The sequence below is a fragment of the Microcebus murinus genome, chromosome 12, assembly GCF_040939455.1.
Source record: "Microcebus murinus isolate Inina chromosome 12, M.murinus_Inina_mat1.0, whole genome shotgun sequence".
NCBI classification, from domain to species: Eukaryota; Metazoa; Chordata; class Mammalia; order Primates; family Cheirogaleidae; genus Microcebus; species Microcebus murinus.
The window spans coordinates 11668380-11683792 of NC_134115.1; the positions used below are offsets into that span (position 1 = coordinate 11668380).

Genomic DNA, 15413 nt, shown 5'->3' on the forward strand with positions numbered 1-15413 from the left:
TGCTTAGAAATCCTGCTAGGACTTTTTATGGGTAGGTCTTATTTTGGGGGAAACATGGCATTTTGAAGGCAGAGCTGATGGGATTTGTTGACAGATGAGATATGTGAAAGAAAGGAGTTTGGGGCCAGGGCATGGTGGCTCACACCTGTAATCCTAGCACTCTAGGAGGCTGAGGCAGGCAGATGTTTGAGCTCAGGAGTTCAAGACCAGCCTGAGCAAGGGCAAGACCCCGCCTCTACCAAAAACAGAAAAAATAGCCGGGCATGGTGGCGCATGCCTGTAGTCTCAGCTACTTGGAAGGCTGGGAGGCTGAGGCAGAAGGATCGCTTGAGCCCAGGAGTTTGAGGTTGCTGTGAGCTAGGCTGATGCCACAGCACTCTAACCCTGCTTCAGAATGAGATTCAGAGGCAACAGAGTGAGATTCTGTCAAGAAAGAAAGAAAGAGAGAGAGAAAAGAAAGAAAGAAAGAAAGAAAGAAAGAAAGAAAGAAAGAAAGAAAGAAAGAAAGAAAGAAAGAAAGAAAGAAAGAAAGAAAAAAAGAAAGAAAGAAAGAAAGAAAGAAAGGAGGGAGGGAGGGAGGGAGGGAGGGAGGGAGGGAGGGAGGGAGGGAGGGAGGGAGAGAGAGAGAAAGAAAGAAAGAAAGAAAGAAAGAAAGAAAGAAAGAAAGAAAGAAAGAAAGAAAGAAAGAAAGAAAGAAAGAAAGAAAGAAAGAAAGAAAGAAAGAAATTAAAAATAGGAGTTTGGGGTGATTCTATAGTTTAAGGCCTGAGAAAACAGAAGAATGGAGTTGCCCTCAACTCAGACAAGGAGGACCAAGAAGGGAGTACTTTGGGGGCAGGACTGGTGATTAGGAGATAATTACGGGATATGCTAAGTTTGAAATGCCTTCCTGACATCCAAGGGACTGTGAAGGTTCAGGCCTCTGGAGTTCACAGGAGAGGCTCAAGCTGGAGATACAGACTGGAAAGCATCACTGACGGTGTTTCCAGTGCTGAGACTGGTAGGCATTGCCAAGGAAGGGGTCAGCTGAAAGCCAAGAGGTATGACGTCCAGGAAGCCAAGGGAAGACCATGAGCCAAGCAGCTGACCCCTGAGCCAGATATTGCAGGCGAGACAGGCAAGAAGAGATCTGAAAACTGACTGCTGCATTGATCGTGGAGCCCTGGGGTGGTGATTCTCATGCCTAGGCTTGTCAGATGGGGACACGTGGTGGAACCACCAGGAAAGATGGCTGCTGTCTGCCCCAAAGTGGGCACTGATGCCGTGACAGAGAGAGCCGACCCTCTATGCATCCATTTAACTCTTTGCTCCTTGAGAAACTTTTCAGGAAGAACACTACAATGTTGTAAAAGTGATAAGGAAAACCCCCATCTATTACTTGGGGCATCAGCCACCTGAGACCCCCACCGGTCATGGAAGACCCACATTAACATAATACTAACCTATTACCTTAGCCCCCTGAGACCGCACCCCTCTGACTACCCCAAATTAAAGTGTGAAAAATCGGGTAGACAGGGCTCAGAATTTGACATCCAGACCCCTCTGAGCCCGCCATCGAGAATAAACTTTGATTCTCTGACTCTCTGTGTGCCACTAGGTTTGTCCTTGGGACCACCCGCTGTGACACATGCTATAACAAAAGAAGAAAATAAAAGCCTGGAAAGGGATATATATCCTGTCAATGGAAAAAAGCCAAACAAACTCTGTAAAATAATTTTAAAGAGATTTATTCTGAGCCAAATTTGAGGACCATGACCCGGAGCCACTCCCAAGAAGCCTTGAGCAAGTGGACTCTTTGTGGCTGGGTTACAGTTCAATTTTATACATTTTTAGGGAGACAGGGGTTACAGGTAAAGTCATAAATCAATATGTGGGAGGCATACCTTGGTTTGGCCCCAAAAGGTGGGACATCTCAAAGGGGGGAGCTTATAGGTCCTAGGTGAGTTTAAAGATTTTTTTTTGGCTTGTAATTGGTTAAAGACATGAAGCTTTGTCTAAAGGCCTGGAATGTTTTAACATAAGGAGCTGTTATCAGAGATAAGCCAGGGACAGAGATTTGTTGTGTAAATTGAGGACATGTAGGTTTGTCTTGCATACCCTTAGGCCTGTTCATGGGTTACAAAGGATATCTCCAAGAAGGGAGGGGGGCATGATGAGGCCTGTCTGACCTCCCTCCTCCTGGCAGACAATTTAGTTTTAGGATATTCCTTTAGTCACAAGGGGATCCATTCAGTCAGCCTTAAAATTTTATTTTAGTTCACAATCCTCACATATAAAGTCTGAAATGAGATGACTAATATTTTTGGCATATCAACTAGTAACAACAGCTCTTTTAAAGAGTTTGTCCCTTTACCTGTCAGACTTTCATAAAAGTCATCTAGTTCAACCCAGACCTCCCAGAGTTTGAAGCCTCAGGCCACCATCCCTGGTAAGAGGTACAGAACCCAGGATTTGAGTTGGGCAGGCCTGTTTGATTCCCAGCTCCAGCCTGCACCAGCCCAAGACCTGGGGTCAGTTACCAAATGTCTCTGAACCCAGTGTGTTCATCCCTAAGGGGGAATGATGGCTCTATCTGGCAGTGGGGCCATCAGGATGGAAGGAGATGGCACTGGCAGAGTGCTTAGCTCAGAGCTCGACACAGAGGCCACTACACGGAAGAGACTGCTGTCTAGTCCAGTTGTTTATCCTTGTCACCCACAATGATGGGAAGCTCATCACCTACAGGGCAAACCACTCCCCTTGGACACGGGCCACATAGCATGGTGGTCAAGTGCACAGACTCCGGGACTAGATGGCCTGGGTCCAAATCCTGTCCTTGCCACTTGTTGGCTGTGTGAGCCTCTGCAAGTGGCTAAACCTCACTGAGCACCATATGCTCATCTGTAGATTGGGGCTAATGACTGCGGCCACCTCATAAGGTTGCTGGGGACATCACACCGGCCATGCAGGTATCGTTTAAGGATGCTGCCTGGCGTGCAGTAAGTACATGCTATATGAGTGTTTGCTTTATTATACGGATAGCGCCAGCTGTCTTTTTCATCATGTCAATGGGGAAAAAAGCCAAACTCTGTAAGATAATTTTAGAGAGATTTACTCTGAGCCAAATTTGAGGACCATGACCTGGAGCCATGCTCAAGAAGCCTTGAGCAAGTGGACTCAGTGTGGCTGAGTTACAGTTTGGTTTTATACATTTCAGGGAGACAGGGGTTACAGGTGAAGTCATAGATCAAGGCATGGAAGGCATACATTGGTTTGGCTCAAGAAGGTGGGCCATCTCGAAGGGGGGGGGCTTACAGGTTATAGGTGGGTTTAAAGATTCTTTGGCTTGTAATTGGTTAAAGACATGAAGCTTTGTCTAGAGGCTGGAAAAGTTTTAACATAAGGAGTTGTTTATCAGAGATAAGCCACCGGGCAGCACAATTCACTATTGCAAGGACGTGGAAACAACCCAAGTGTTTGTCAATTCATGAGTGGATTATTAAAATTTGGTATATGTTTACAATGAAATATTACTCAATTCTAAGAAACGACAGCAAGCTAGCACCACTCATATTATCCTGGATTGAGCTTAAGCCCATTATCCAAAGTGAGGTGACACAAGATCAGAATAATGGGCTCCACATATATTCCCCATCAAATTGGCGCTAACTGATTAACACTATGGCGCTCAAAGGGTGCAGTGTTCACCAGGGATTCGGGGGTTGGGCGGGTAGTCCCACATCTGAGGGAAGTGGTGAGCACTGTGGAGGGGAAGGGCATACCTCTAACCCTTGCTAGGGAGAGGCAAAGATATAAAATGTAACCAAAATGCTAAGAAAAAAGAGAAAAACAAACATTTGTCGGGTGTGGGGCAGATGGGAGGAGGGTATATACGAACATAGTGAGTGTGATGCACATTGCACATCGTCAGGGGGATGGACACACTTGAAGCTCTGACTGGAGGAGGGAGGGGAGACAAGGGCAATGTATGTAACCTTAACGTTTGTACCCCCATAATATGCTGAAATAAAAAAAAAAAGAAAAAAAATGGAAGTACCTCCCCCCCACCCCAGAACTCTCAGAGCATTTTTTCTCTCTTATGCAGCTTCTCTTACTGCACCTTGTATTGTACAGACATACATCAGAGATACTGTGGGTTTGATTCCAAACCACCACAATAAAGTGAATATTGTGATAAAGCAAGTTACACTAAAAAAAAAAATTAAAAGTTAAAAATAATCAAAAAATTTAACAGTCATAACAATATACTTAACACCTGAAAGCTAGTATTAGGGAGTAGACTTAAGTTTTATCTACCAAGTCTTTGTTAGTCACTTAACCTCCTCAGTTGCTAAGTCCTTCATTGACAAAATACAGGAAACATAAGAACTCATGAACATGTAGCACTCAGGCATTAAAAGTTATATACCTTTTCTGACATCGATAAAATCAAAAACTTTTAAAATCCCAATTGTAATCAATTTATGGTTTAAATAAAAAGAAAGACTGCACAGAACCATTTATAAACAGAATATGTTTTATTTGACCTCCATATTTTTAACATAAAAGTACAAAATGATGTGAGATTTTCAAGAGTTGATGCATGTCACGGTAGGCTAATGTTATCTAGTGTCAATGGTATGAGAAGTGGTACAAATGCTAATATCTAAAAATAGCCTAAATATTTTAAAATATAAGTGTTGACATTTTTATGGAATTGTTTTTAAATAAATTGCATTATGTCACACTAAAAAAAAGAGAGAGATAAGCCACCTGACATAGATTTGTTGTGTAAATTGAGGACCTGCAGATTTGTCTTGCATACCCTTAGGCCTGTTAATGGGTTACAAAGGATGTCAGCAAGAAGGGAGGGGGCACGCTGAGGCACGTCTGACCTTCCTCCTCCTGGTAGGCAATTTAGTTTTAGGATATTCCTTTGGCCATGAGGGGGCCCATTCGGTCAGCAGGTGGGGGGATGAGCCTTAAAATTTTATGTTAGTTCACAGTCAGAACAAAAGGAAGAAGTTCCTGGCCATCACAAGCCTGAGCCTACATTTGCCTGGCATGCAGTGGTGTCCCCTCCATCACGTTGGCGGACTGTGCCTAGCTGCCTAGCGCCTTTCAGGGTCAAGCTATACAGAGCCCCTCACCTGCGTGTTAACCAGAGACAGGAAGGTGCAGAACGCAGGAAGGTGGCCGCCTTCCCTGGGTTCCTGGCAAGTGGGATTTCTCCCTCCATCCCCACCCCCACCCCATGCAGAGCTGCTTCTTGCCTCTGCAGGATTTCTCCTCCACTCCCATCACAGAACACAATCTGACTTCACACAATACTGCAGATTCAATAACTGCGAGCACTGTCACCAAGTGTGTAACAGCTCTGAATCCTGTGAAGAAACAGTAATCACCTCTTTCCTCACCTGGCTCCCACCGAGGAGGCCAGCTCCGGTTAGCATGGGGGCAGGAAGTTGAGAAGTAACTAACAGTCTAGAGCATCCCTCACCGCCCACCCCCAACCCAGGGTACTGCTGCTTACTTCCCCCCTGGGAGGGCCGTGAGGGCCACAGGGAAAGACATACCAAGTGGTGCTCATGAGAGAGGGCCTGTAGCAGCATGGCCCTTCCTTAAGTGAGTCCCCCAGCTCCCGTGGCCTCAGGGGCCTCATGCAGATTACAGGGATAGGACCTGTCATTTCTGCAGAAATGAAACTGAACAGCTAACCTCTATTTAGCGCTAGCTAAGTGCCCAGCACTTGCTAAGGGCTTCAGAGGCAACCTTTAATCAAGTCAAATAATCAAATAATCAAGCCCCTCCCTTTGCAGATAAGGGAACTAAGGCTCGCCCACCCTCCTACTTTCTGGTTCCCTGCAAAGTGGCAGTACCCCTCCACCACACACCTCCAGGGACAGGCGAGGCTTGAGCCCTCCTACGCCAGCTTTGAACATCTGCTGTCCGAATTGTCCACCCATTTGCAGAGCTACTTCTTAGGACCATGGTCAGTCATTTATTCAGTCAACAAATAGCTTTTGGCTGGTCTGCTGGTAGTGGGTTATCAGAACTCACTAACATTAGTGTCACTAAAGTTGGTATCAACCCCCCACTGCTAAATTTGACTGGCTTTAAAAAAAAATAGCTTTTGAGCACCTGCTATATGCCAAAACTGTACCACATTCTAGAGCTACGGTGTTGAACAGGACAAACACATCTGTCTACTTGAGGCCTATAGTTTTTGTGGGGAAGATAAGAAACAATATCACCTACTCAACAAAGATCAAAGCCATTTCAGGGAGCGAAGAGTGCTGTCAAGAACGTGAGACAGCCCTCCTTTTCTTGGCGGGGGCCGGGTGTGCGGCCCACTCTCCTTTATGGATGGAGGCAGAGGGAAAGGGCTCTGGCACCTCAGTGTCATGTCTTCAGTGCCAGGGGCTTCCCTTCTTCCGGTTCTAGCCGCAAGAAGCAGGACACCAGGAGAAAAGAGGGAGAAAAAAGAACATGAAACAAGGTAATGAGCTTAAAAGTAATCAAGGAAGGAAGCACTTTTCTTAAGAAATGACGTTTGATCAGAGACTGAACAACAGCAACAACAAAATAGGGCAGACAGAGAGTTTATAGGAGAAAATATAGAAGGACAAGCAAAGGATATAGCAGGTACAAAGGCCCCGAGGCGTGGCCTGAGGGCAGGTGAAAGAAGAACCACAGGAGATAAGTTGGAAAAGGAGGTGAGGACCAGATTAAGAAAGACCCCACAGGTCGCAGCAAGACACCTGGGCTCTGTTCACAGTGCAGTGAGAAGGCAGTGGTGGGTTTTCAGCTGGGGGGTGATGTGACTTATCTAAACGGTGTGAGGACAGACTGCAGGGGATCAAGGGCAGAGGCCCTTGGGAGGCCCAGCAGAAGGCACTGGATCCAAACTCTACTTGGTCGCCTGTCAAATATGTGAAGACTGCTGTCGTAGTCCCTATATAAATCTTTGCTTTCACAGTTAAATCTTCTCAGTCCCTCCAACCCTTCCTTGTATGGCAGGGTTTTGAGGGTCTGCCCCTCCTGCTCTGGACACACTGGCTTCTTGAAGCTCCTTGCAACACTGTGCTCCATTTCTACCATTCCTTCTCTTCACCAATCTGCTCCACCCCAAGCCCCAGTGGTCCATTCTTCTAAGAAATGAGCTTTATTTTCTCATCCCTGCTGATAATATTAGAAATGGGCTGATCACTGCCGCAGCAGGACGGGCCAGAGGAGAACACTGAGCCATGATACGGTTGTAATAAACAGTTTGGCCACCCATGGGGAGCTCTGAAGCTACGATGACCCTTCAGAGTTGGCCTGAGTGGGGACACAGAGGCCAAGATGTTATTCGCTATGAGTTGTCCTGGGAAGGGGCATGGCATGGAGTGGTAGCTCTCTCCAGCAAAGGCAAATCCAGAGAGGCTGACAGCTAAGCACTGCTGGCCGGCAGCAGTCCCAGGAGCTGGGGAACAAGTTCTGTGTCATCAATGAGGAATTGCTTGGCGTGTCACAGCATCCTCTATCATCACCAATGACAACTAGGGAGAGAGAGGCAGGTCTGTCTCTGCATCTCTTGGCTTTCCTTCCTTCTATGCATCATAACTCTCGGACGCTCTCTACCCCTGAAGTACTATGTATGGCCACAGGCTTTTCTAGAACTCTGCTAGCCCAGCCCGCTGGTTCCAATAAAAGTCCACTGTTGAACTCTTCCTGGCCCAGATAGGTGACCCAACAATTGTTACAGGGATAACATGAATCTCCTCGAATTTATAAAAGCTGTAAATAATTGCAAATGTTAGTACTTCAGCTGTGACACAGATGCAGTGAAATCATGGAAATCAGTCTATGTTCAATACACCGCTTCTACGATTAGGATTTAGATAGGCATTGAGAGTTAGTAGCCAGGATGGAATGTTCGGGAGCCACAGGAGCGCAAAATAGCATGAGATAGCCAAAGTGAGTTTGAGGGACAGTGAGTAAACCAGGTTGGCAAGCTCAGAGTAGATGGGCTCAGGCTCAGGAAGTTTGGAACGTGAGAGAGAGGAGTTGGAATGCTGTCCTCTGAGCCACTGCTGCTCCAGGGGGCCCTGGACTGCAAACTGTCCATTATCTTTCCACAATAAATATGGAATGTGAGGATAAGAATTTATAGGAATTTGACACAATAAACGTATGTCTATTGAATCTCATAATAAAAAAATAGGAGGGCTATCCTACTATATGTCTTTTTTATCTCATTTTTCTAGGAATTAATTTTTTTTTTTTTTTTTTTTTCTTGAGACAGAGTCTTGCTTTCTTGCCCAGGCTAGAGTGAGTGCCGTGGCGTCATCCTAGCTCACAGCAACCTCAAACTCCTGGGCTCAAGCGATCCTCCTGCCTCAGCCTCCCGAGTAGCTGGGACTTACAGGCACGAGCCACCATGCCCGGCTGATTTTTATATTATATATATTAGTTGGCCAATTAATTTCTTTCTATTTTTATGGTAGAGAAGGGGTCTCGCTCAGGCTGGTTTTGAACTCCTGACCTTGAGCAATCCGCCCGCCTCGGCCTCCCAGAGTGCTAGGATTACAGGCGTGAGCCACCGCGCCCGGCCTAGGAATTAATTTTTTATTGTATTTTACAAAAGCAATGACCTGTGATGAACTGGGAATGTTTTTTAAAAGCTTGTTCTTCACCACAGATAGCTTGAGAATCACCACTGAGGACGGCCTAGGGCCATCGAAGTCTTACAGCAAATGTCCTGTTACAGGAGCCTGCTTGTCCTAGAGGGAACACACAGGGAACAAACCCTGAGTGGCTGGATGTGGGAGACCGTCCAGGTGGGAACTGATAGAGGCCTGGCCTGCACTGTGCCTGGCGGGAGCATTGGGAGGGAGGAGTCAGGGTCTCCTTTTTCTACCAGGGTCTCCACTGCATAAGGGTTTCCATGTGCAAAGGGGGAATTAGAGCAAACTGGATGTGTAGGCACCCCAGACACACATATGGAATAAATCTTGGACTCTGAGGACACTATGTGGGCAAGACAATATTGCCACCTTTCTGATGACACGGACACATAATCTCAGAGCAAACTGGGCCCTGCTGCCTTCCTGGGCCCCCAGGTCCAATCAGGCAACTTTCCTCCTCCTCTGGAAACAGCTCTCCTGTCCCTTTCTCCCCTCCCCTCCCTTCCCTCTCTGCCCTAATGCTTTATTTCTCCTGAAGGCTAGAGGCCTCATTCCAAAGTAACTCAGATCTCATCATTCCTTCACTCCAAACCCACTCATGGTTCTCCATTGTCTGGGTGGGGGGGGGGAGAATAACTGTTGAGCAGAGTATTTAAGAACACAAGTGCACATCACCCAACCTCACATTTCGGCCCAAACTCCCACTTCTCTGACCTCCCCTGTAACAGAGAGAATGGCCTGGAAAAAAAGAGCAAAAATATTTTCTGTCTCTTTAAAACATCCTCCACTCCTTTTTGAAGACTAGAGCCTGCCTCCCTGCCTCAGGCCAGTGGCCAGGAGAACAGGGTCTTTTGCTTATTTGAGCAACAGAAGATGGCCCAGCCCAACCTGGTAAAGAGAGGTCCTGGGCGGTGGTCATGAGATTGTCTTCAGCACAGATGGGATGATCAGAATCATCAACTGCAGTTGAACAGCAATTGTCTGAGGATGAGAACCCATCCTTTAAAAGCTCTTGTGTTTCTGTGAATACTCAGGAAAATTTGGATTTTGAGATGAGGAGGTCTACCATTTTTCCTCCTTTGCTGGCAAAGTAAATCTCTTTGCTCCTCCCCAAAACACTTGTCCTCATTCTTCTGATTTGGCCTTGGGTACAAGGTCCTCATTCTTCTGATTTGGCTTGGGGACAAGTGCTGAGTTTTTGGTAACATGAGCACAGGAGAGGGTGGACTGTTTTCAGATGGAAGAAATAGCCAGGCCTGGCCTCTGAGACCCTGGAAGCCAGGCAGGCCAAGAGTGTAGACTCCAGAATCAGCTTGTGTTAGTGACAATTTCTTTCCCCTACTGTTTAGCTGCGTGACCTGGGAAGAGCTACTGAAGTCTCCAAACCACAGGTTCCTCATTTATCAAGGGGGAGTGCTAACTGCACTTAATCATAAGGGTGTGGTGTGATAAAATGACAGAATTCATTTAAAAGCACATTTAGTGTGATGCTAGGCATGTAATAAGCACTTAACAAATATGAGCTATTTGCCTATGGCCCTACCATCCTGAGCGCTCCCGATCTTGTCTGATCTTGGAAGCCAGGCAGTGTCAGGCCTGGCTGGTTAGTCCCTGGATTTGTTTCCCATCCAGGGCTAACCAGGCCTGACCCTGCCTGGCTTTCAAGATCATACAAGATCAGGAGCATTCATGATGGTAGGGCCATAGACAAATAGCTCATATTTGTTAAGTGCTTATTACATGCCTAGCATCACACTAAATGTATTCAGAGTCAAATGATGTAAAAGATGGAACAAATTTTATAAAAACATTTACCTCCTTATTTTACAGATGAGGAAGCTCGGCCCAAAGAGATTAAGTGACATTCCTAAGGTGAGCTGGTTTCTAGCAGAGCCAGTCCTGAATCTGGGTGTTCTCTTCCTTAGGCTCATCTGATGATAAAGAAGCCATGTGTACCTAAAAGCAGATTTTGGGATCAGAGTCCTAGGTTAAAATCCTGGCTCTGCCACTTGCTACTGTATGACAGACACTAGGCACAAGAGTAACCCTGTTTAAGCCTTTGTTTCCTCCACTGTGAATAGGACTAAAAACTTCCTCTGTAGGTTGTCATAGGGATCAAATCAGATGAAAGGCAACAAGGTCATATGCAGGAAACCCAGCACATGGAAGCTTCATGGTGCCCTTTTGCTAACCTTTTCTGTTGTTTGCTAAGACTGAACCTAAGAATGAAGAGAGCAAACTGAACCACAGGCTGCACCCAGCCCTGTAATGAAATGATCGAGATGTCCGAGCACTTTGGTTCAGGGCAATGGCCCTGGAGAATTTGCCCAGCTCAGCAGGTACAAACCTGTAGTCTCACAGTGAGCCGTGGAGAAAAGGCAAGCAAAAGTGCAGGGGAGGTAATTCTGGAACCTTGAGCAGGACAGCAGGAGCAGGAGGTGTTACCGAAAACTTGGCACCTGTCCACAAGGCCAAATCAGTCAGAACAGGGACAAGTGGTTTGAGGAAGAAGAAAATGGACATTTTATTACTTTGCCAGCAAAGGAGGAAAAATGGTAGACCTCCTCATCTCAAAATCCAAACTTTCCTGAGTATTCACAGAAACACAAGAGCTTTTAAAGGATGGGTTCTCAGCCTCAGGCAATTACTGTTCAACTACAGTAGATGATTCTGATCATCCCATCTGTGCTGAAGACAATCTCCTGACCTCCGCCCAGGACCTCTCTTTACCAGGTTGGGCTGGGCCATCTCCTCTTGCACAAATAAACAAAAGACTTACTCTGCCACTCCCAACCACTGGCCTGAGGCAGGGATGTAGGCTCTAGTTCTCAAAAAGAAGTAGAGGATGTTTTAAAGAGACATAACATATTTTTGCCATTTTTTCCAGGCCATTCCCTCTTTACATATTCCCCACTCTCAATATTTCTCTTCCATATCTATGGGAGGAGGGGTGACTACAATGTTACACTCACTTCAGCCTCCTTTTAGTGGGGGGGGGGTCGTTGGAGTGGAAACGTTGGGTCTATGACTTGTGGATTAATGGTGGATCTGCCCTCATCTCTTGGAACCAGTTTCCGTGCTTCCCCCTGTATTCTTTCCCTTTCTTCAGTGGCAAAAAGAACTTTTAGTAGCTGCTGACAATCATCCCAAGTGGGCTGGTGAGTAAACAAAACAGAATCTAAGAGGTTAATTAGATCTTTGGGGTTCTCCGAGAAGGTGGCATTTTGAGACTTCCAGCTGTACAAATCACTAGTTGAGAATGGCCAATATTGGTAAGCCTGCTCCCCATCTGCTCCCGGGGGCCCTGTCGCACGCAGGGGCAGAGTTATTACTGGTCCGGTGTCCTAGTTCCAGTAGGCCTGCAGCAGCTGGGGCTGGGGCTGCAGCAGGGTTATAAGGGAGGGGGGGCGGGTTCTACTCCAGGTCTATTAGATCAGGACATGGAGTGGAATCCGGGAGAACAGAGGGTGAGTCCAAAGGAGTGCCATCTGTGGGCCCCGGTGTGGACCCTCCCTCTTTTCTCCTTGCCACCGTGATTTTGCTGTGTCCTATTAGGGGCAGGATCCTCCTGAACCAGGGTGGGGTGTCCTGGGCCAAGTCCTACCAGACAGTGATGTAGGGGATCTGGTCAGGGTGGCCATGGGACCCTTTATTAAATACAACCTCTCTCGCCTTACAGATGATACCAAGATCCAATGTTCCATCCCGGGGCCACCCAACCCCGAAGGCTGGCCACTCGGACTCACAAAAACTAATGCATTTACTTTTCTCCATTTCTACAGAGAGGTTATGAGCCCGATCTCTGACTTCCTTAAAATGATCTATGAGAATAGACAGAGGCGTCGTCTCAGTCTGCCCCGTTTCTAGAAAGGTGAAAAAATGAAGACGCTGGCACAAATCGACAACTCGAGCGACAAGCGACCGACAAACAGACAACACAAATAGGGACACAAAACAAGACGCCCCAGTCACTCCTGTCCCCTCCTGGGAGGGACAGGGACCTTGGGCGGGAAATGCTCTCGCTCTGCCAACCACGGGAGGGACGCTCCGTTCCCGCTTGGGACCGACCACCTCTGACAATTCAGACAACAGTGACAACCCGCAGCCCCGCAGGAGCCTCGTCTCTGCCCACGAAGCCCTGTCGTCCCGGGCATCGTTGGCTCTGTCACGTCCCGGTTCAGCAGAGTCTGTCCCGGAGCGCATTCCAGGAGTCCCCCGCACACCCGCTCACACCCACGCACACACACACACACACAGATAGTCCGGGCTCATGCCTCAGTTTCCTCTCCGGATGAGCCCCGCACGGGCTCCCAGCCCTCACTCGGGGAACCTCCCGCCGGGACCGGAGGACGTCTCCTCGTCCCCACCGGCGACCCACCAGCGCGTCCGCCTGGGCCTTCTGCCGCTCACCTCTCAGGACCCATTTACCTGCGCCACACGGATTTTTAGAACTTCAGCTCCTCCTCAGGTCCGGATTCTGTTCCGGGGGTGTCTCGGGATCCCGGACGAGCCCCCAAAATGTTAGAGCCAGTTTCCTTCGGCCCCAGGAACTGAGAGGCAGAATCGCAGAGGCTGCAGAGCACAGAGGCGTTTGTCTGCTAGCTCGAGCTAGGTCCCAGGTCCCAGAGCGCCAACGCAGTGGCCTCCCTGCGAACCAGGCCCCCCCCCCATAAGTCAAGCTTTTGTACTTTTCTGCAAATTATACACGCTGGGTACACCTCCCCCCCTCCCCCCTTAGTCCATTGGTTCCTTTAAAAGTGGCTGATCGGCTCCTTCAAAAGCGGAGCACATCGTTTCAGGGAAGGGTGTAGTAGGGAAGTCGGGAAAACAGAAACTTAGGCCTACTCCAGGAAGTGCAGCCTGTCATGGAGTCACTCCTGCTCTCATTCCCGTTTTACACTTCCTCCTCCTAAGCCAGTCCCTGCCTCTGGGCTTTGGGGGCCAAACACCTGCCTTCTCAGCAAACCTTACCCTGTGTTCACCTGGCCCCTTCTTGGATATTCACCTACACCCTCTCAATGGGACTGGATCTGTCCCATACGCAGCTCGCTATGTCTAAACCCCCCACAACTTAAAAGAAAAACCCCCTTACTCCTCTCCAGTTACCATTTCACAGCCAAAGCTCTTGAGAAAATGGAAAGAAAATAAAAAGGTCAGTGAGTATAAAAACTGCCTCCATTTCCTCCCTCCACTCCAGCAGCCTTGTCTCCCATGCCTCCCCCATGTGCCCTCATGCCAGGGTCACCGATGACTTCTGTGTTGCTAAATCCAACAGACACATTTCAGTTCTCCTCTCACTTCTCAGGAACACTAGACTTTGTAGACTGCTCCCTTTTCTTGCAACACTCCCTCGGTTTTTTGTCCCACGCCTTCCTGCTTTGCTTTCACCTCTCTGGAGTCCTTCATGAACTCTGTCACTGAGTAATCTCCCAGGGCCAGCTCATGACTTTAATCACTCTGTTTTCTAGTGGCTGCGAAATGTCAATCTCCAGCTTAGCTCTCCCCTGGGAACTCCAGACCCCTGGATCCAATTGCTTTTTTTTTTTTTTTTTTTTTTTTAGACAGAGTCTCACTCTGTTGCCCAGGCTAGAGTGCCCTGGCGTCAGCCTAGCTCACAGCAACCTCGAACTCCTGAGCTCAAGCGATCCTTCTACCTCAGCCTCCCAAGTAGCTGGGATTACAGGCATGCGCCACCATGCTGGACTAATTTTTTCTATATATTTTTAGTTGTCCAGATAATTTCTTTATATATTTTTTTATTTCTCTAAAACTTTATTTCGAAGTTATTCACCTCACCATTAATAAGGTGTATGGTTAATGCTCTGTGCCATCTTTCTATTTTATTTTATTTATTTTTTTGAGACAGAGTCTCACTTTGTTGCCCAGGCTAGAGTGAGTGCTGTGGCATCAGCCTAGCTCACAGCAACCTCAAACTCCTGAGCTCAAGTGATCCTTCTGCCTTATCCTCCCAAGTGGCTGGGACTACAGGCACACACCACCATGCCTGGCTAATTTTTTCTACATATATTAGTTGGCCAATTAATTTATTTCTATTTTTTTTTAGTAGAGACAGGGTCTCACTCTTGCTCAGGCTGGTCTCAAACTCCTGACCTTGAGTGATCCTTCTGCCTCGGCCTCAGAGTGCTAGGATTACAGGTGTGAGCCACCATGCCTGGCTGAGGATTCTTCTTTGATACCTGCTTTCTCATCGTCTATCCAACCCATCCCCAACTTTCTTGTTTATTTTGTTTTCTTAATGTCTTTTGGACAGGTCCAGTTCTCCCCCTCTCCTCTGGCACCATTCCAGTCCCAGACATCATCTTCCACCCCAACTATGGCAAAGTCCTCCTCACTAGTCTTCTCATATCTACCCTAGACTCCCCAGCCCATTCTGCAGCCCATTAGTTGCAGCCAAAGCAATGTTTTGAAATCATCATGCATACTGACCCTCAGGTTTAAATGGCTGTGTTTGTATGTTTTAAATCAAGACCACAATGTTAGTCCTGACCTACAAACCCTGTACCACCTGGTCTCCACCCACCTCTCCAGTGTCATTTCGGTATTTCCACCACCAGCCCCTCCTTCCCTCTTTCTACAGCAGCCAACCGCTGCCCCTCCTCCACGTGGCCTTTGCATATGGAGTTCCGTGAGCAACATCCTTCTCCACTGCTCCCCTCTCAGCTCGGTCCTACTCATTCTTTCATCTCATCTGTGGTGTTCTCAGCAAAGCATTCCCTGACCCTCCCCCAGCCAGATTTTATATGT

The 15413-nt window shown here is 47.5% G+C and overlaps 1 protein-coding gene and 1 non-coding gene across 2 annotated transcripts in view; one reads left to right on the forward strand and one right to left on the reverse strand.

Annotated features, from left to right (window-relative positions):
- CTSV (cathepsin V) overlaps positions 1 to 15413 on the reverse strand; it is a 551781-nt gene that overhangs the window by 167503 nt on the left and 368865 nt on the right. The gene's annotated exons all lie outside the window — the stretch shown is intronic.
- LOC142874718 (small nucleolar RNA SNORA57) lies at positions 6297 to 6443 on the forward strand. Its single transcript, XR_012922357.1, has one exon. It is a non-coding gene; the product is annotated as a small nucleolar RNA SNORA57 (small nucleolar RNA).